Genomic DNA, 20,844 nt, shown 5'->3' on the forward strand with positions numbered 1-20,844 from the left:
AGCTCTTGTGGGTAGATATAACTGTTACAAATCCTTTCAGTTTGTGGTGTCAGAGGAGCTGGGTTCGGTCACAGATTGATTGTACGGTGTTACCCAACGTGGAACTCCATGGCAACTAAACCAACCCTCTGTTTCAAAACTCATCATCCACATTGAGGAGAGCAGAGGAAATTAGACCAATCTGCATTAAGGTCTAAGGCCTGATTCTGCTCCCTGTTACATTGACTGCTGTAAATCAGGAGTAACTCTATTGAAATCATCTGATCCTTGTGCAAACTGGTGTAAGTGAGATCATATTTAAGCACATGATTGTCCATAAAAAGATGAGAACAATTTAGAAAAAGGAAATATTTTGCCTACTTCAACTGGTGATATGATTTCCCAAAATTCAGATCGGATCCTTCCTCAAAGGCTCCCTGAAACCAACCTCATCCATTCCACCATGCATCAGAAATGTCACATAGATATTTTTTAAGTCTTTAAATGTGGGGGATCTGCATCTGAAAGTTGATCACAGCCTTTAACTAGGCAGATTGTGATTATCTTTGTTGTTCTGTCACTAAAGTCCATCAGGCTGCACGGTGAGACAGCAGGTTCCTACTTCAAGGCTGATGCTCAATTAGAAGGAGCATCTTTTTGTAGCTGCCGTCATCTAGTGGTTGAGAGCCAGGAGTGCCAGTGAAAGACACTTTAGAAATGCATATAGATGATGAAATCATGATCTCTCCCTTCCCTATCAGCTTTCACATCTTCTAAGGGTATGTTTACACTGGGGCTTAAGGGGTCATTTCCAGTTCAGGTAGATGTACCACACAAACTCTGATTGAGCTAGCGCATTAAAAATGGAAGTATAGCCATGGAAGTGCAAGGGGTGGAACAGGCTGAGTATGATCCCATCTGAAACTCGGGACACTTTCTTGGGGTGGCTAGCTGAAATTACGCCTCCACCTCCACTGGAGACATAACTTGAAGGACACTTGACATCTGGAGGAGATGGGGGTGGGTTTAAGAGGGTTTGGGCAGCTGGGAGTGGTTGAGACCTTTCTTAGGGTGTAAAGAGAGTTGATAGCTAGTGAGGTGAGGGTCTATGAGGGGTTGTCCATGTAGTGAAGACTCCCCAGGGTAGTGTGCAAATAATGATTTAAACCATTCCTGTTTCTCTGGAATTTTATGAACACTGTCTGCTCTTAGGCAACTATATAATCAAATAGTGGTAAAGATCATTATCTTACAAGACAATTGATAGCTTCTTCCTCTTTTTGTGCAAGAAGCTGTCAATATCTCTTGACCACAAATCTGTAAGATTATTAGGCTTTACCCAGCCTTTCTCTGAGCAATCTTTCGCTGTTGATAAGTGCAGTTTCCTGTTACAGCTATTTCTAGACTTCAACAATCTTAATCACATATTGAGTTACCACAATTTTGAAACAACAAGGATTCAATTTCTTAGAGAAATGCAAGTATATATCACACATTTTAGCCATTTCCATGGTTTTAACTCAGGTACATACTTTCAGAGGAGTATTCAGCTTTAAAATAACCAAGTTTTCATTTGGAAAACAAAACACATGTATTTTTGTGACTTATCCATTGAAAGAAGCATGAAAGTGAATTCTCCAGCTCAGCCTCATGGTAGCACTGACTGGTTTCTCAACATATATAGAAAGTTCATTCACTCAGGGGGTCATGATAGTTACGTCCTCTTCCTGGATTTTGCAGTTGTTGCCTTTGGTAGGACTGTAGGACTTAAAAGGATCAATTTACTAAATTGCTTATCAGGAAAGAGACTTGAGTTGTTACTAGACAGGAAGTGCTCTCAGGGACCAAATGATGTCAGGTGCTCTCCCTCTCTCTCATTCAGTTATTTTGGCTTTAGGAAACAACACTTTGATCAAAACAGCCTGTTTTATGCAGTTTCTGAAGGGTGTCATGGCTTGACTTCTTGTTAAAACTGACCTGGGCCAATCAGAAAATGACCCATGATTCTGGCAAAGATTGGAAACATCCAACCTGAATACGAGCTGTCCCTTCTCATTTTCCAATGACTAGGGTGACCATATTTCCCAAAGGGAAAACGGGACACCACTTGGGGCTAGCCCGAGCCCTTCTACCTGCCTCGTGCAGGTCCGAGCCGCTCGCCCGAGGCCCCCTCAAAGCCCTGCACTCCCCTATCCAGCGGGGTTGGCATCACTGCTCACCCGAGCACTGCCTGCCCCCCACACGAGCCCTACATCCCCCTGCGTGGAGCTGACATCGCCACTCAACACACACACCCCATGTTCCTCCACAGCCCACTTTTTTTGACAAAAGTGGGCATTTGTCCCATTAGCTCTTGCCAACTGATCAAGTTGGGAAAAGCAAATGGGACAAATGCCCAGTTTTGTCTAAAAAGTCAGGATGACCAGAACAGGGCTTAAAAAAGAGACTGTCCTGGCCAAAACATATGGTCACCCTACCAATGACAAAAAGAGGCATTTCTCATGAGTTCCTCCAGCTTTCTCTCTACAAATTCCATGATCTTCATGCAAAACATCTTGTGCCAGTTTGTGTAAGGCACATTAGATCACAATGGTTAGTGCAAAATGTCTTGGGATACACACTGAACACTTGCTGATTTAGCTCTGATCAGCAACCTACTTCTGCAGGCCTCTTCCTTTAGACCTCCTTGTGCTGTGGTCCTTGTGAAACTTTGCATGACTTCGTATCCTTTCCTAAATGGTAGTCACCAGGAACCTATCCTTGCAACAAAGCCCGTTGCCAATTGTGTCCACATATCTATTCAGGGGATACCATCATAGGGCCTAATCACATCAGCCACACTATCAGAGGCTCATTCACCTGCACATCTACCAATGTGATATATGCCATCATGTGCCAGCAATGCCCCTCTGCCATGTACATTGGCCAAACTGGACAGTCTCTATATAAAAGAATAAATGGACACAAATCAGACGTCAAGAATTATAACATTCAAAAACCAGTCGGAGAACACTTCGATTACAGACCTAAAAGTGGCAATTCTTCAACAAAAAAACTTCAGAAACAGACTCCAATGAGAGACTGCTGAATTGGAATTAATTTGCAAACTGGATACAATTAACTTAGGCTTGAATAAAGACTGGGAGTGGATGTGTCATTACACAAAGTAAAACTATTTCCCCATGTTTATCCCCTTACCCCCCCCCCACTACTGTTCCCCACACATTCTTGTCAACTGCTGGAAATGGCCCACCTTGATTATCACTACAAAAGGTCCCCCCCCCACTCTCCTGATGGTAATAGCTCATCTTACCTGATCACTCTTGTTACTCTATCTCATATCCAGCTTCTCGTACACTTTTCTGGAGAACTGCTGCTTAGCCACTCAATCCCCAGCCTGTAGTGGTGCATGGCATTTTTCCTTCCTAAATGCAGGACTCTGCACTTGTCCTTGTTGAATCTCATCAGATTTTTTTTGGCCCAATTCTCCAATTTGTCTAGGTCACTCTGGATATCCCTACCCTCTATCATATCTACCTCTCCTCCCAGCTTAGTGTCATCTGCGAATTTACTGAGTGTGCAATCAATCCCATCGTCCAGATCATTAATAAAGATGTTGAACTAAGAGTATTAATACCTCCATGGTTTGCAGCAGAAATATTAAACTGGGTAGGTGAGAAGTGCTGAGGCCAGGAATGTTCCATTGCTGCCTCCATGGAACTCCATTCAGACTTGGTTAAATTATACACTAACAAAAAGCCCATGTCCCAGCTGTGTTTTCCTGTACAGATCCAGCTAGAGGCTTGTTGCTAAAAAAACACAACACTGGATTTGCATTTCATACCACAAGGAACTTTAAACACTTTAAGTCTGGCAAAGTTGTCAGTAATTGAAAACTGGGCCAAATAGAATAAAGTGTCAGGCAACCTCAACGTAAGGTGTCTCTACCTGCACCACCTGAAACATCTAACTAACTTTATCAAAGGTAACACAGCTTCTGATTTATGTTAATGAAGGTGATAACGTTCAAAGCCAATGTGAAGTGAAAATCTGTAAGGTGAACTCAACTAAAATCTTATAGGGCCTAAGCAACCAAAAGGGCCAATGATTGGCACAAAGCAGAGGCAACTTTACATTATTATTATTATTATTATTATTGTTATTATTATTATTTATTTCTAAATATTTCATACCATTCTACTATCTTACAAAAGAAATTTAGAGATTACCCAGCTGATGGTACAGAGCCATGTAGAGCAGTTTGTCTTACTGTTGATTTAATTGTTACCAACTTTATTAATAATGCACCAAGCAAATGAGTCAAGTGGCTTTATGTTGCTGCATGATGATCTATGAAACACATACAGAATCATCAAGGAATGTAAAAGGACTTTGCATATAGAATCTCTCCTGACTAAAAGAAAGACATTTCTGCCAGCCGCTCAAAGTGCTGACAAAGAAACTGACACTTGGGGAAGTGTCAAGTTGGCCAAGAACAGCGAGGCATGGAGGCCTATGGAGAGTGGCCTGAGGATGTTCATGGATGATCAGAGGTGTTCGTTATATGTTGCAAGACATTTTGCACAAACTTCTGTGGGCTACCGTGTTTTACACAATCTGGGATGGCACAAGATGTTTTGCTCAAAGACCATGGAATTTTCCCAACAGAGAGTTGCAAGAATTCCAAAGTCCAGATTGTGGTTGGACATTTAAAATCTTCCCCAGAAGCACAGGTCACTTTCTGATTGGCCCACAGCAGATTTGCCAAGAAGAAAACAAGCCTTCAGAAACTATATAAAACAGGTGCTTCTGTTCAAAGCATCACTCTCTATAGCTCATAAATCTGGATCAGAGAGACGGCGAGCAGGATTGTCATCACCTGGCTACTGAGAGCGCCTGCTGTCTGGTAAATACTAAAGTCACTTTTTTAATAATCACCCTTTTAACTCTCCTTTTAAAATCCTATCTAGGCAGACAGCTATGAAATCCAGAAAGAGAACAAATAGTGAATGAACTACTTGAATGAATTTTCTAGCAACCACTCAAGGCTACTGGGAGGCTGAGCTGGAGAACTCGCTGTCATGCCAATTTAAATGGATAAGTAGAAAAACTGCCTGTGTTTTGTTTACCTCAAGGAAAAGATGGTTATTTTAAAGATATCTGAGTTAAAATCATCTGCAGGATAATTCCAGTTATCTGAATTCCTTTTATCCAGAAATCCTAGTTATCCGAATGCATAGTGTGTCTCCTGTAGTGCTGTGTTAGTTAATCACCCACTGACTAAGTAACCTTAAGGCTGAGAACTACAATTTGGGAAAACTTCTGGAGTTAGGGATGAGGACAGCAAGAAAAGGGGGGAAGAATGAGAGAGAAAGTGGGGGAGGAGAGCAAAGAAGGGGACAAAGAGAGAGAGAGAGCAAACAGGCAAGATAGAAAAAATGAAGGGGTTAAAGTGAAGGCTGAATGGAGAAGGGCTCAGGTGGAGAAAGGACAGGGGAAGAAAGGAGAGGAGTTAAGGGAAAGAGACCACGGTAGGAGTGAGGTGAATGAGAGGAGGGTGGAGGAGAGAAAAGGGGAGGAACCAAAGGAGGAAAGAAGAGGATGTGGAGGAGCCACAGGAGACAGGAGCATCCTTGGTGCTGCTTGAAAATATTCTGGCACTGACAGCCCTGGGTTCTGCAAGCACCAGTACAAACAGTGAGGGGTAGGGTCAGCTCACTCCCCCGGGGCTGTCAGTGCTGAGAAGCACTCATGCAGAACCAAGGAGGCTCCTGTCTCCTGCAGCTTCTCCCCCTCTCCTCCTTCTTTCCTTCTCCTTTTCTCTCCTCCCCCCTCATCTCTGCCTCTCTTTGGGCTCTGTCTATATCCTGCTGGGACCCACATCATTGCAGCATAGTGAAGCTCCTCATGTTCCTCCTGCCCCTGGCTTCTTGCACTAAATTTCCTAGCATTTCCCTTTAGCCAAACTCCCGGTTATCCAAAAGTTTCCGATATCCCCAGGCCAGGAGGATGGAGAAAAGCAGGCTGTAATAGAGTGTGTGACATATACTTGTATTTCACTACCAAACTGAAGCTTAGTTGTCCAGAAATTAGAGTGACTCTATACGTGATTTTGAGTGTTGAGGTTGAGAAATACTTGTAAAAGGAAACATTTCCTACAGCAAAAGATAACTGAGAGAAACCCTGAGTGTTTCAGAGTTTATCCGTTTTTGTGGTTGAGTGAAATTGATCCAAAACCCAAAAAGAGGAAGAAGCTTTGAATTGCCTGGTAATTGTTACCACTATTGGAATATGTAGTTAACCTTGGATATTTAGTTAAAGTGGCCTAAGAGTGTAAAATATTGGTAAAATTCCAGATAAACTGGAACACTGTAAATCATTATCTGCATTATCTGTCTGGGGTTTAACGTGTGATAACTAATTAAATTATCATTCTTAGAACTTAAGTAACTTTTTTGGTTTTCTAAACTGTAAATTTAGAGCTTTTTGGTTCAGTTGCCATAGGCATTCCAATAATTTCATTGGTGATCAGCTTAATTAGAAATTAATAAGAATCTGCATTTAAGGTTTCATAGTTCCATGTTGGTACCAAAGTCACCTGCCCAATATTGTACAGAACTTCGGTAAAGTTTAACTAAGAAACATGACTATATAACCTAGAATGAATTGATGTGATTTATTATCTCTTGATAAACTATAACATCACATGATGAATTTGTTCTTATAAATTTCACAAACGTGAGCATCCAACCACCTTTATTTTGCTCTGTAATTCCTTAATTGCTTTCAATTCTATATTGCTAATAAAATACATAAATATTTATGAACTGATAATTATCCAGTCTGTACTTTGGCTAAGGAGAAAGAGATTACCATGAGAAACCTAATTTAAGAACCTGGTTAATTACAATTAGTTACAAAACATCTGTTTTTAAAATATATATTGCCACACATAATTGTATTTCTATAGTATTTCTATGGATCTATATTGATAACAATCATTATTATTGAGAGATTTAGAATTCAAAAAAGAACTACCGGTAGATAAATTCATGAAGGATAGGTCCATCAACAGCCATTAGCCAGGATGGACAGGGATGCAAAACCATGCTCTGAAGTGTCCCTAGCCTTATTTCACCAGAAGCTGGGAATGGGCAATAGGGGATGGATCACTTGATGATTACCTGTTCTGTTCATTCCTTCTGAAGCCCTTGGCCTTGGCCACTGTCAGAAGACAGGATACTGGGCTAGATAGACCTTTGGTCAGACCCAGTATGCCCATTCTAATGTTATGTTCTTATTACAGAACACATATTATAAATTTAATTTGGATTAGAACAATATTTCTAGTGCTCAGCATATCACAGTCTTCAGTGTCCAAGAAATATAGGGACTTTCTGTCTCCTGTCTGTCTTGGTGTTTCTTCCCTCTAGTGACACTGAGTTCCCAGCTGACGTTGAGCCATGAAGATCCTTTATCTGCTCTTTGCTCTTGTCTTCCTGGTGCTCCAGGGCGCCCCAGGTAAGATGAAAAGGAAGACGAGGGATGAGCTAGAGGGATAGCTGGGAGCACACACTAAGGTTGCCCAATGCTTTCTATTAGAAATAAGTTTTTGACATTTTCCTTATGAGTTTTAGCGCCTCTTCAGTTTGCAGACAACATATGACATTTTAGAGGCATTGTCCTGAAGGCTGGGATGTGTCTTTGCTGCCCCCAGTAAGAATCTTTGAGATCTGACTGAATTATAACCAGTCAAAAAAAAATTCCCTTCAGTGTTTTCCTCAGAGCTTGCTGGAACTTGCTGTAAGCCACCCCATGTTCTAGCTGCATGGCACATACTCTTCCTCTAACAGGCAATCACAGGACTGAACATCCAGATGGGATACAGAAAAAATGAAGTCTGGCCAACCTCTTTCAATATACCCTTTGGTCTAAGGGAAGGTTCATAGGGCTGGGAGCAGTGGGAAAGTTTTTGCCGACACAACCATGTATTCATTTAGGATGCCCAATAACCTCCAGTTTAAATGCTCTAACCTAAATTCCCAGAAGCTGGGAATGAGCAACAGGGGATGGATCACTTGTTAATTACCTGTTCTGTTCATTCCTTCTGGGGCATTGGCCACTGTTGGCAGACAGGATACTGGTCTAGATGGACCTTTGGTCTGACCCAGTAGGGCCATTCTTATGTTCTTACGTAAATAGTCTATAAGGTTTGTCTCTGCACATTTGAGCTGCATTTTCAAAATAAGGGTCCTTCAGGTATAAACAAAAACTGGAAATTGGTCATGAAGACACTATTCCCAAGTGAATCTTCAGAATAAAGTTTGGACAGAGTCTCACAGACAGGCAGGCATTCAAACCAGAAGGGGCTTTTTCAAGCCCTTCTCTTTCAAAAAGTTGTAGTCATGCAACTCAGTGCTGAGCCAGTTCAACCCTACTTAGCCAAATTATATTGACGGTACTGCCTGGCACATCACTCTCAGAGCCTGAGGAAATCAAAACCACAGTAGCGGCCACTAAGGGAAGTTGGTGATGTAGGCAGCTTCTTGCTTTCCATTCCTTAAAGCAGAGGTCTCAAACTCAATTTACCTTAGGGCCAGTGCCAGTCCTCAAATCCTCCCAGTGGGCCAATAATGTCACTCATGCCACCCAGAACCCGCCCCCCAAAACTCCACCCCCACCTGCCTAAGGCTCTTGGAGCGAGTTTGGGTGCAGAAGGGGTGAGAAGTTGGGCTCTGGGAGGGAGTTTGGGTGGGGGAGGGGGTGGGGTTGCGAGCTCTGGGTGGGAGTTGGGGGGTTGGGGGTGTAGGGAGGGGGTGCAGGCTCTGGGAGGGAGTTTGGCGGTGTGGAACAGGGCTTGGGATGCAGGCTCTGGGAAGGAGTTTGGGGGTTGAGGGGTGTGGGGAGGGGGTGGGGGGGCAGGCTCTGGGAAGGAGTTTGGGGGCAGGAGAGGGTGGGGATGCACGGTGCAGGCTCTGGGAGGGGATCGGGGTGTGGCGCTTACCTGGGGCACCGCCCCCACAGCTTCCTATTGGCCACAGGGGCACTTGGGGCAGGGGCAGCACAGAGGCACAGCCCCTTCCCGCCCCGGGGCCACACTCGGGGGGCCAGCAGACACATGGCGCGAGCAGGCAGAGGTCACTCAGCTCCGCTGCGCTGCCAGAGCCCCAGGCCATTGTAAATCACCTGTGGGGGAGCACCCAGGAGTGGCAGGTGGGGCTAAGGGAGAGACCCAGCCTCAAAACTGCTGGAACCCCGCGGGCCACACTGGGGAGGTTTGCGGACCGCAGATGCCCTGCGGGCTAGGAGTTTGAGACCCCTGCCTTAAAGGGATGGGGCAGTGAATGACAGCTGTGCTCAGAGGTATGGTTCTTAATTCTGCAGCTCAAGAGTCAGTGCCCCTGTTTAATTAACTCACGCCATTGTTTTCTTAGAGGCTGTCACTGCATGTGCAGAGAAATGCAGCTATTTAAATAGTACTGAAGCTGTGATAAACTTTAATCCTGGAAGATAACTGGGCTGACTTTCCCAAGTCTAAGTGACTGGGAAATGCCTGTTACCCAAGAATCACAACTCGTATTTACTCTAGTCTGCAAAATGATGATTAAGACTCTTTTTCTTTCCACAGAATTCTCGCAGGCTTGGAGCTCCAGGAAGCGATGTAGATATCTTGGTGGTATCTGTTTCAGTGGACCATGTCCCAAAAGTTATAGATTCATTGGAATATGTTCTCGAAAGTACAGCTGCTGTAAACTGTAAGTTCAACAAGCCACAAGAGAGACATCGCCATGTGAACAGAAATATTTTTTCCTCTTTGTCCAATAGCCAAGCTGAAGATTAATGCGCTTGGAGGCTCAGTGCTTGTAGCACAGTCCAGAGGCAAGGGACAAAGGAGACTTAAGCCACTTTTGTGCTCTCCACATTCTAGACCACCAGTGGTTGCTCCTACTTACAACTGCCTTACCCAGGTTTCCTCAGGGTTAATCCACAGCCTGGAGCAGCTCAGAGTCTGCACAGTTCTCAGCATTACTGGGTATGTCCCCTTAGACCTGACAGCCTCCAGCAATGTCTCCAGCACCACCCCAACTCCACTGCTTGCAACAGGGACAGCATAGCCCTCTTATGGCAGCCATGTGCTGCTCATGCTTTGGGCGAATTCTCCTCCCAGGCCATTTTGTTGCTTTTACAGCCTCCATATGCTGCCAAAGCTTCATATATGGGCAGGTGTTTGGGCCCAAAAACCCCGTTGTCTACATTGCTTTTATATTTTAGAATAGAGAAATCAAACAGTAACAAAAAAAAGTCTGCAGGAGAGAGTATAGGAACTGTGTCTACTCTATCAGTCTGCAGAGGAAGTGAAGGCAATTAGAAATAAAATAATATCTATAACAAATGAGAAACATGGGAAATAGATAACAATCAATCTAAATTAGAAGTGATGCAGTGCAACAATATGATAAGAGAAGGTAAGGACATTAGGGAAGTATCCATGGCTGGCAGGGCTAAGGACAAGAAGGCATTTTTTAAATATATCAAGAAGAATCGAAATCCTTACAATGCTATGGGCCCATTCCTATATGGTGGTAAAATTGTTAATAATGAGGCAGAAAAAGCATAAGTGTTCAATTAATATTCCTCTTCTGTATTTGGAAAGAAGTAGGTTGATGTACTGATCTTACAGGAGGATGGTGAACTACTATCTAGTCCATTCGTAACTAAGGAGGATGTTAAACAACATCTACTAGGTATAGACCATTTTAAATCAGCAGACCTGGATAACTTGCACTGCAGAGTCCTAAAAGAGTTGGCTGAGGACATCTCTGTTCCACTGATAATTTTTAATAAATTTTGGAATGTTGAGGAAATTTCAGAAGAGTGTGGATTGTTATGCCAACATTCAGAAAGGGTAGTCCAGGTAACTATAGGCCACTTAGCCTGACATCAATCCCTGGCAAAATACTAGAAAAGCTGACTCAACCAATAAAGAATTAAAGATTAAAAATACAGATAATACCATTCAACATGGCTTTTTGGACAATAGGTCATGTTAAATAAACCTTATTTAATTTTTACGACATTACAAATTTAATTAATAAAGGTTTCTGTGTAGATGTAATATACTTGTATTATTGTAAATAGTTTGACTTAGCACTGCACAAGATTCTGATTAAAATCCTACCACCATACAATCTCAGTAAAGCCTTATAATATAATATAATATAATATAATATAATATAATATAATATAATATAATATAATATAATATAATATAATATAATATAGTTGTCAATGGGGAATAATAATTGAATGTGGGTGTCTCCAGTGACTTGATCAAAGTGTATAAGTTTATTCACAGGGAAAAAATACCAGGTTCTCAAGGACTCTTTACTTGAACAGAGAAGGCAGAACAAGAACCAATGGCTGGAAGTTGAAGCCTGGCAATTTAAGTTAGAAATAAGAAGTAGATTTTTAACAGTGAGGGTGATTAACCATTGCAACAAGCTACCAAGGAAATGACGTATTCTCCATTTCTTGGTGTCTTCCAATCAAGGCCGGATGCCTTTCTGAAAACTAATCAAATACAAGTTGCCTAGCTCAATACAGAGGTAACTGGGGAAAATTCTATGGCCTGTGTTCTACAGGAGGTGAGACTAGTGATCTAATGGTCCTTTTTGGCCTTAAAATCTACAAAATTATGGAGAAAAGCCAAAAATGTTTGAATGTATTGACACCTGAGGGTGGATATAAATGTGTGTGTGTGTAGGGAGGGTAACAAAGTAAATACAGTAAAGTATTTTCAAGCTAGTTAACTCAAAAGTGGCAGAACATTGTAACTGAACGTGTGTCCTAGTCCTCACTAAAGGGTCCATTCAGATGAACCCAGTATGAAAAATATTGAGTGGAAACTAACAAATTCATTAAAACATCAGTCGAACAGGCACAGTGCAGTATTTCATTGGGCTTCCTTACAGTATAGATGGGTCCAGATGCTGCAAATTCTAACGTACATATGGAGCTGCATTGAGAGTATAAAAGCTTGTGTGTGACAGCTTGCAGAATAGGTAGAACACATAAGTGTGAAAGTCATTGTAACAGATGGAGGATTGAAGCACATGTGTCTCTGCAATTTGAGCTAAAGGGCCAGGCTCTCTAGCTGAGGCTATAAAAGAATCCCATTCTCTGTAGCTCAGTGTGACATAGGAGGGTGTGATCCAGACCAGTGAGGGATTGTGTCATCTCTGCCCTGCAAACTTGGGAACCTTACTTTACCTTGCTGCAGTAGCTCCCACCTGGGCTGCTCACAAACTGCCTTCCAGCGTGCAAGTCATCCCCTGAGTGTCCGTGTGGAACTGCAGCCTGCCAGCCACACTTGAGTTACACTCTGGCTCTGACCAGCCTTGGTTAGATTGCAAGGTCACCCCAACACATTCTCAGTCCCGGATTTCCCCCCAGAAATGTATGTCCTGTACTGTCCATCCCTCTCCTAGACAGTCCAAATATATTAAGCATGTTATTCCTTTAAGGGAATAATATACGCCAGTTCACCGCTTTAAATGGCATTACCCAGATACTTTAACTAAACATACTGAATTAGATAAAAACAATAAAACAAGTTTATTAACTCTAAAGAGAGAGATTTTAAGTGATTACAAGCAATGAGGCATAAAAGTAAAAAAAATGGTTAAAAGAAAAATAAAGATAAAATACTTTCTAATGCCTAACTTAACAAACTCTATTAGACTCAAGCAAAGTTTCTCACCACATGCTTCCAGAAGTCTTACTGACCAAACTCTTCAGGTCAGGACCTCTCCCCCTGAGGCCAACAGCTATTTCTTTTGTCTTCTCGGGTGCAAAGAGTGAGATGGACAGGGAGACAGAGGGGTCTCTTGGGGTGTTTGTACCTCCTTTTTATAGTTTCAGTCCCCCACTTGAAAAGCATTTCCAGCTGAGAACCAGGAGACGAAAAGTCTGTGTGGAAGGATGTTCCCTGCTAGGTTTTTTCACCTGTGTATGCTCACATGCAGGTTTCCTTCTGTTTACCACTTCATGCAAATCAAGGCAAACATACACTCCTTTGTTCAAGACAGTCCTGTTTGACCAGTTTGGTTCTCTATGAGTTTTGAACATGCAGTTTTAACATTGTATAGTGGAAAGTTTATAACTTCACCCATAATGCTGCTATACACATTTTACCATGATATCACTGATCAGTAAGTCATGAGTTTTTATTGATACCTCACAAGGCATACCTTGTACAAACATTATTGCTATAATGTGTAGGGAGTGCATTCCGTCACATTGAGGCACAGCGGGGACGTGTAACGCACTCTGACCAGTGGGTGACACAGGTATATCATCAGAAGCACTGACTCTTCCATATAATTAAAACAGCACCAGTCCTCTAAAGATTGAAAGCCATTTAAGATCTCATGATTCCGTCAGACCTTAAAGCAGCTCAGTACAGACTCTTAGCCCTTTATTGTTCCCCTTTTGAAGACCAAGGGAGGTAATTATGAAAATCTTGGTGACATCAATGTGAACACTATTTGGAAGGGTGTTTTTAATGTTTTAAACATGAAGGCTCCTTTGTAAAGTTAATTTGGCTACAAGGCAAATCTGCAGCCCTTTCTATTCCTGCTCTGCTTGTTTCAGGCAGTATGTGTCAAAAACGATACAGAATGCCCAGCCAGGTCAAGTTAATGTTACATCAGGTACAGCTCCCCGAGAAGCAGCTGGGAAGGTGAGAGATTTTCCCACCTACTAAAGCACCAGAGACGCAGGTTGAGGACAGGCCGTGTGAAATTGGGAGCCCCTGGGGCCTGTAGGAACTAGGCTTGAGGTGACCAGGATAAGAAGCTGCAGGGTGATGCTCTTGGCTGATTCGCTGAGCATGCCCAGAGATCTGTGCCATCACCAGGCCAGGCTGCTAGCATGGAACTGCCACCAGAACAGAGTTAGCCATAGATAGTATTGGAATTTCCTTTCATTAATTAAGAGCAAGTTATTTATCACCTAAGTAATTATCTGTCATTTTAGCTTCAGCTGTGCCCAAGGTGTGTTTGATAGAACAACTGTATCTGGATTTGAGTTGTGCTTTTCTGCAGTGTAGTTTTTATAGGCAGCCAGTTCACCTGTTTAGATACATACAACTATACCCTTAAAACTCTGTAACAGAATGTCGCAGTAGGGGAAATAATTTCCCTTTGCTGGAGTTAACCAGGAACCTCTTCACTCACCATGGAGTGACTGGGCAATCCCTCCTGTGTAACTGATTTGAAATCAAACATCATATTATCCCTGTTCTGTGGGAAAATATCAAAAAATCTGATTCTCTTTTCTTTGTGCAGGAGCTATTTTGAGTGATTGTCTAGGTAGGATCTCTGGGAATCTGAGAGACAGCCACTTGCTTCTAAAATCATCAGATCCTGCTTGAACGGTACCCTGGAGTGCGGGTTATAAAAAACCTTGTGAGCTGGTGTAATTCAAGAAGGAAGCTCCTGTATCACCCATATAAGATTTGTTACTCTCCTTTTATAAAAAGCATGTTAGTTTGAGCTAATCTTGCTGACGTGTGTGTGTTTGTGTTGGTGGGAGGCAAGGGGACTGTTTCTATCAACTCTTCTCCTTTAGAAATTCAATTAGTTTATTTTTTTAAATTAAAAAGAAAATACCCTAAAAATGTCCCTATCACATGTTATTTCCACACCTGGGTAATTGTAGACCATGGTCCACACATCTCTGTCGGTTCCAATGAGCTCCTATAGGTGGATCTTTATTTCTTATAGTTGTTACAAATCCCTTCAGTTTGTGGTGTCAGGGGAGCTGGGTTCAGTCACAGATTGACTTGTACAATATGTAACACACTCCGTGGATCTCCATGGCACCTAGACCTCCTTCCTCTGCTCCAAAACTCATCATCCACACTGAGAAGAACAGAGGAAATTAGGTGAATCTACATTAAGGTCAAAGGCCTGATTCTCCTTCCTGTTACGCTGACCGGCCTAAAACAGGAGTAACTCTACAGAATCCATTGTAGTTACGCTGGTTTAAAACTTGTGTATGTGAGATCAGAATCAAGCATACAATTGTCCATAAAGAGACAAGAACAATTTTACAAAAGAAAAAGGTTTCAGATGTTTCAATCTGTCACATGATCTCCCAACAGACATATCTGATCCCACTCTGAAACTGACCTCTGCTATTGGACTGTGCATCAGAAATTTCAGGCAGATTTTTTTTAACCCTTTCGATATGGGGTATTTACATTCAAAAATTTAGCACAGCTTTAATTAGAAACACACTGCCATCTTTCCATGATTATGTTCATTGCACTATCACTAAAGTCCAAATTTCCTTCTTTGACAAGGTTACTGGCCTAGTGGATGAGCAGAAGATGTAATAAATCTTGATTTTAGTAACATTTTTGACACAGTTCCAAATGACTCTCATAACCAAACTAGGGAACTGTGGTATAAATGAAATTACTACAAGGTGGGTACATAACTGATTGAAAACTGTACTCAACGAGCAATCATCAGTGGTTCCCTGTCAAACTGGGAGGATGTATCTTGTGGGGTCCCACAGGCCTCTGTTCTGGGTCTGGTACTATTCAACATTTTCGTTAATGACTTGGAAAATGAATGGAGAGTATGCTTATAAAATTTGCAGATGGCACCAATCTGGCAGCGATTGCAAACACTTTGGAAGGACAGGATTAGAATTTAAAACCATCTTGATACATTGGAGAATTGGTCTGAAATCCATAAGATGAAATTCAGTAAAGTCAAGTGCAAAGGGCTTCACTTAGGAAGGAAAAATCAAATGCACAAGTATTAAACGGGAAATAACTGGCTAGGTGTAGTACTACTGAAAAGGAACAAAGAATTATAGCAGATCACAAACTGTGATCTATTTTTATCTCCACATCCACTGAAGACAGGACAAGAAGTAATGGGCTTAATCTGCAGCAAGGAAGATTTAGGTTAGATATTAGGAAAAGTTTTCTAATCATAGGGGTAGCTAAGCTCTGGAGTAGGTTTCCAAGGGAGGTTGTAGAATACCCACTCCTGGAGGTTTTTAAGAACAGGTTGGACTAACACCTGTCAGAGATGGTCTAGGTTTACTTGATCCTGCCTCAGCACCGGGGGCTGGACTTGATGATGTCTCAAGATCCCTTCCAGCCCTAAATTTCTATGATTCTATTATTCTGTGTTGTTGGGGGTGGGGACAGGACCAAGTGTGGGGAAGCGACAAGACCCAGAGATGTGGTTAGCAGGAGTTTGTGGTTAGCTTAACTAGTAGCTGTCACTGTTACTCAACTGAGCTGTGTGACACACAAAAGCCACATGTTTTAGAAGCTTAGGCCATCACAGAACAGAAATAAGGATGATTTTTTCCCAAGTATAAAAGTATTTTCAAACCAGTCAAAACTGCAGCACATTGAAAGTTGATGCATGTCCTCATCCACACGAAAGGGTCCATCCAGAATGACCTGGTGGGAATAACTTTTGAGTGAAAACTGAACTTATGAACATGGGAAAACTCCAGATACACCAGGCACAAGGCAGCATTTCATAGAAAGTTCTTACAGGATATCTGGGCCCAGATCCTGCAAACTCTCATTTGAGGAGCCTCATTGAGCATGACAGAGCTCACGTGTGTGTTCCTAGAACTGAGACCAGGCTGAGCATGCAGGTGTTACAGCTGCTTGCTTGGCCAACACACTGAGCATTGAACCCAGGCCCTCCAGAGCTAAATGCATGAGTCTCTGCAGCTTGAAAGAAACTCTGTAGGCAGGGCCTGTAACATACTCACATCTTCTGTAGCTGGAGCACAAAGGGGGATGTCTAATACACACCAGCCAGTAGGTGACTCATGCATATTATCAGAAGTGCTAAATCTGCAATACAATTAAAAACCCACCAGCCCACTTTAGGGATTTAAAGGAGTTGAAAACCCTGAGGTACCTTCAGTCCTTATAGCAGCTTGGTATAGACTTTTAGGCAGGGCTTAAATTCTCGTAAAGTATTTCCCGGAGCCCCCGCACACCCCACCCCCAACATGCTATGAAAACTTCAAGGGGGTTGAAAATATTTATCGGAGCTCTGCTCCAGACAGCTTCAGCTGAATTTAAGCCCTGCTTTTGGGGCCAGATTTTTAAAAGTATTTAGGCACCTACAGATGCAGATAGGCACCGCAAAGGTATTTTTGTGCCTAACTCCATTGACTGCAGACCCTCAAAGTTATTTAGGTGCCCACTTCCAAGTGATTTCAATGGAAGTTGGGTGCCTGAATCCCTTTGAAGATCTGGGTCTTAGTGGTTTTTACAGAAGTGCTTATGCAGGAGTTAAGCACCTAACCTGCTTAGATGCTTTTGAAAATCACACTAGGCACATATCGGCATCTACCTGCAAACCTTTGAAAATCTGGCCTTTATCCTCTTATTTCCCCCCTTTTCAAAATCCAGGCCATTAATTGAAAAAATCTTGGTGATGTCATTAACATTGCTCAGCTTTTTTTTTTTTTAATCTTTTAAGTCTGAAGGTTTCTACAGTAAAGTTAACTCAGCCACACTGCAAATCTGCAGCCCTTTCTATCCCTGTTCTTCTTGTTACCAGCTGGGATACCATAAAATACACAGGGTACCCAGCTTAGTCATATTAACGTTGCAGTGGCCATGCTACCAGCTGCAGGGCTACTCTCCTGGCTGGTTCCCTGAGCCTGCACAGAGATCCCTGCTTTCACCAGGGGCTGCTAGCATGGAACTGCCACAAGAATAGGGTTGAGTTTTAGGCTTATGTGATCTGGGAGGCTGTGTCACCCTGCCTCAAAACATCACTTTGGAACTCCTATATTCACCACTGTCATATAATTCTGATATGTTTTTACAAAGTCTGCCTTGTGATGTATCAGTTTAAAACTCTTGATCTGTTAGATTGTATGTGTTATCATTGTGTGGGAAGTTATGCTATGGGTGTGTTACTGAAATATGGTGTGAGATTGGGAATACCGACAACCAGCCTGCAAGGTACAACAATGGAGTTGCCAGATATGCTGATGGCCCGTTAAAAGGAATCCATATGCCTAAGGACTATTCCAAGATCTGTATACAATGGAGACTTCTCAGAGGGAACATGTAGGCAATGGAACCTGCTTGACTCACACCATAGCAATGGATCTTTTCAGAAAGCTGGAAGAAACTATAAAAGAGAGAAAGTGACATCATCACTTGGCCTCTCTCCCCCCACAATTCAACACCTGGAAACACGTCTGGAGGACAAAGACTGAACTGGGGAGGGTGGTCCCAGGCTGATGGAGAGTTCCAGCCTGTATATTGAAGATCTTAACCTGCTTGTACTATTTATCAGGGTGAGACACTGCTTGATTCAAATCCTGTTTAGTCTATAGAACTTAGACTGCAAATTTATTTTATTTCTTAGGTAACCAACTTTGATCTCTATTCTCACTACTTATAATCACTTAAAATCTATCTTTCTGTAGTTAATAAATCTGTTTTATATTTTACCTAAAACAGTGTTTTTTGGTTGAAGTGCTTGGGAAATCTGCTCAGGTCACAAAGGCTGGTGCACGTCCAAATTCCTTTGTAGAAGTGGCAAATTTAATGAATTTACACAGGCCAGGCTTCTGACTAGTTCAAGATGGTATAGTTCTGGGGTACAAGGCTGGGGAACTGGGGGAATTGGCTGGAGTCTCTCTATTGTTGGTTCAGGAGTGGCTGGGAGAAGCATTCATGTCACTCAGCTGAGTCTGTCCCTGCCTGTGGATATCTGTGTAACTACAATACCTGACCAAGGTTTCAGAGTAGCAGCCGTGTTAGTCTGTATTCTCAAAAAGAAAAGGAGTACTTGTGGCACCTTAGAGACTAACAAATTTATCTGAGCATAAGCTTTCGTGAGCTACAGCTCACTTCATTGGATGCATTTGGTGGAAAATACAGAGGGGAGACTGATATACACACACAGAGAACATGAAACAATGGGTTTTATCATACACACTGTAAGGAGAGAGATCACTTAAGATGAGCCATCACCAGCAGCAGGGGCGGGAAATGAGGAAAACCTATCATGGTGACAAGCAAGGTAGGCTATTTCCAGCAGTAAACAAGAACATCTGAGGAACAGTGGGGGGTGGGGTGGGGTGGGGGGGAGAAATAACATGGGGAAATAGTTTTACTTTGTGTAATGACTCATCTATTCCCAGTCTCTATTCAAGCCTAAGTTAATTGTATCCAGTTTGCAAATTAATTCCAATTCAGCAGTCTCTCGTTGGAGTCTGGTTTTGAAGTTTTTTTGTTGAAGGATAGCCACCCTCAGGTCTGTAATCGAGTGACCGGAGAGATTGAAGTGTTCTCCAACTGGTTTTTGAATGTTATAATTCTTGACGTCTGATTTGTGTCCATTCATTCTTTTACGTAGAGACTGTCCAGTTTGACCAATGTACATGGCAGAGGGGCATTGCTGGCACATGATGGCATATATCACATTGGCCTCTGATAGTGTGGCTGATGTGATTAGGCCCTAGGATGGTGTCCCCTGAATAGATATGTGGACAGAGTTGGCAACTGGCTTTGTTGCAAGGATAGGTTCCTGAGTTAGTGGTTCTGTTGTGTGGTGTGTGGTTGCTGGTGAGTATTTGCTTCAGATTGGGGGGCTGTCTGTAAGCAAGGACTGGCCTGTCTCCCAAGATCTGTGAGAGTGATGGGTCGTCCTTCAGGATATGTTGTAGATCCTTGATGATGCGTTGGAGAGGTTTTAGTTGGGGGCTGAAGCTGATGGCTAGTGGCGTTCTGTTATTTTCTTTGTTGGGCCTGTCCTGTAGTAGGTGACTTCTGGGTACTCTTCTGGCTCTGTCAATCTGTTTCTTCACTTCAGCAGGTGGGTATTGTAGTTGTAGGAATGCATGATAGAGATCTTGTAGGTGTTTGTCTCTCTCTGAGGAGTTGGAGCAAATGCGGTTATATCGTAGAGCTTGGCTGTAGACAATGGATCATGTGGTATGATCTGGATGAAAGCTAGAGGCGTGTAGCTAGGAATAGTCCATCTTTGTGTGGAATGTTGGTGTAGAGGGCTTCTACATCCATAGTGGCTAGGATGGTGTTTTTAGGAAGATCACCAGTGGATTGTAGTTTCCTCAGGAAGTCAGTGGTGTCTCGAAGATAGCTGGGAGTGCTGGTAACGTAGGGCCTGAGGAGGGAGTCTACATAGCCAGACAATCCTGCTGTCAGGGTGACAATGCCTGAGATGATGGGGCGTCCAGGATTTCCAGGTTTATGGATCTTGGGTAGATAGAATACCCCAGGTCGGGGTTCTAGGGGTGTGTCTGTGTGGATTTGTTCTTGTGCTTTTTCAGGGAGTTTCTTGAGCAAATGCTATAGTTTCTTTTGGTAACTCTCCGTGGGATCAGAGGGTAATGGCTTGTAGAAAGTGGTGTTGGAGAGCTGCCTAGTAGCCTCTTGTTCATACTCCGCCCTATTCATGATGACAACAGCACCTCCTTTGTCAGCCTTTTTGATTATGATGTCAGAGTTGTTTCTGAGGCTGTGGATGGCACTGTGTTCTGCATGGCTGAGGTTATGGGGCAAGTGATGCTGCTTTTCCACAATTTCAGCCCATGCACGTCGGCGGAAGCACTCTATGGTAGAAGTCCAGTCTGCTGTTTCGACCTTCAGGAGGAGTCCACCCAGAATCCTTCTTTTTGTAGTCTTGGTAGGAAGGTCTCTGTGGGTTAATATATTGGTCAGAGGTGTGTTGGAAATATTCCTTGAGTTGGAGACGTCGAAAATAGGGTTCTAGGTCACCACAGAACTGTATCATGTTCGTGGGGATGGAGGGGCAAAAGGAGATG

The 20,844-nt window shown here is 42.7% G+C and overlaps 1 long non-coding RNA gene across 1 annotated transcript in view; it reads left to right on the plus strand.

The window, feature by feature from the left end:
• The window catches only part of LOC119853474, a 107,975-nt gene extending 98,251 nt beyond the window's left edge, over positions 1-9,724 (plus strand). The window contains exon 3 of the long non-coding RNA XR_006279682.1: positions 9,608-9,724. This is a non-coding gene — a long non-coding RNA (uncharacterized LOC119853474). The remainder of the gene's footprint in view (positions 1-9,607) is intronic.
• The last annotated feature ends 11,120 nt before the right edge of the window (positions 9,725-20,844 follow it).

This window comes from Dermochelys coriacea, chromosome 3 (assembly GCF_009764565.3).
Source record: "Dermochelys coriacea isolate rDerCor1 chromosome 3, rDerCor1.pri.v4, whole genome shotgun sequence".
Taxonomy (NCBI): Eukaryota; Metazoa; Chordata; order Testudines; family Dermochelyidae; genus Dermochelys; species Dermochelys coriacea.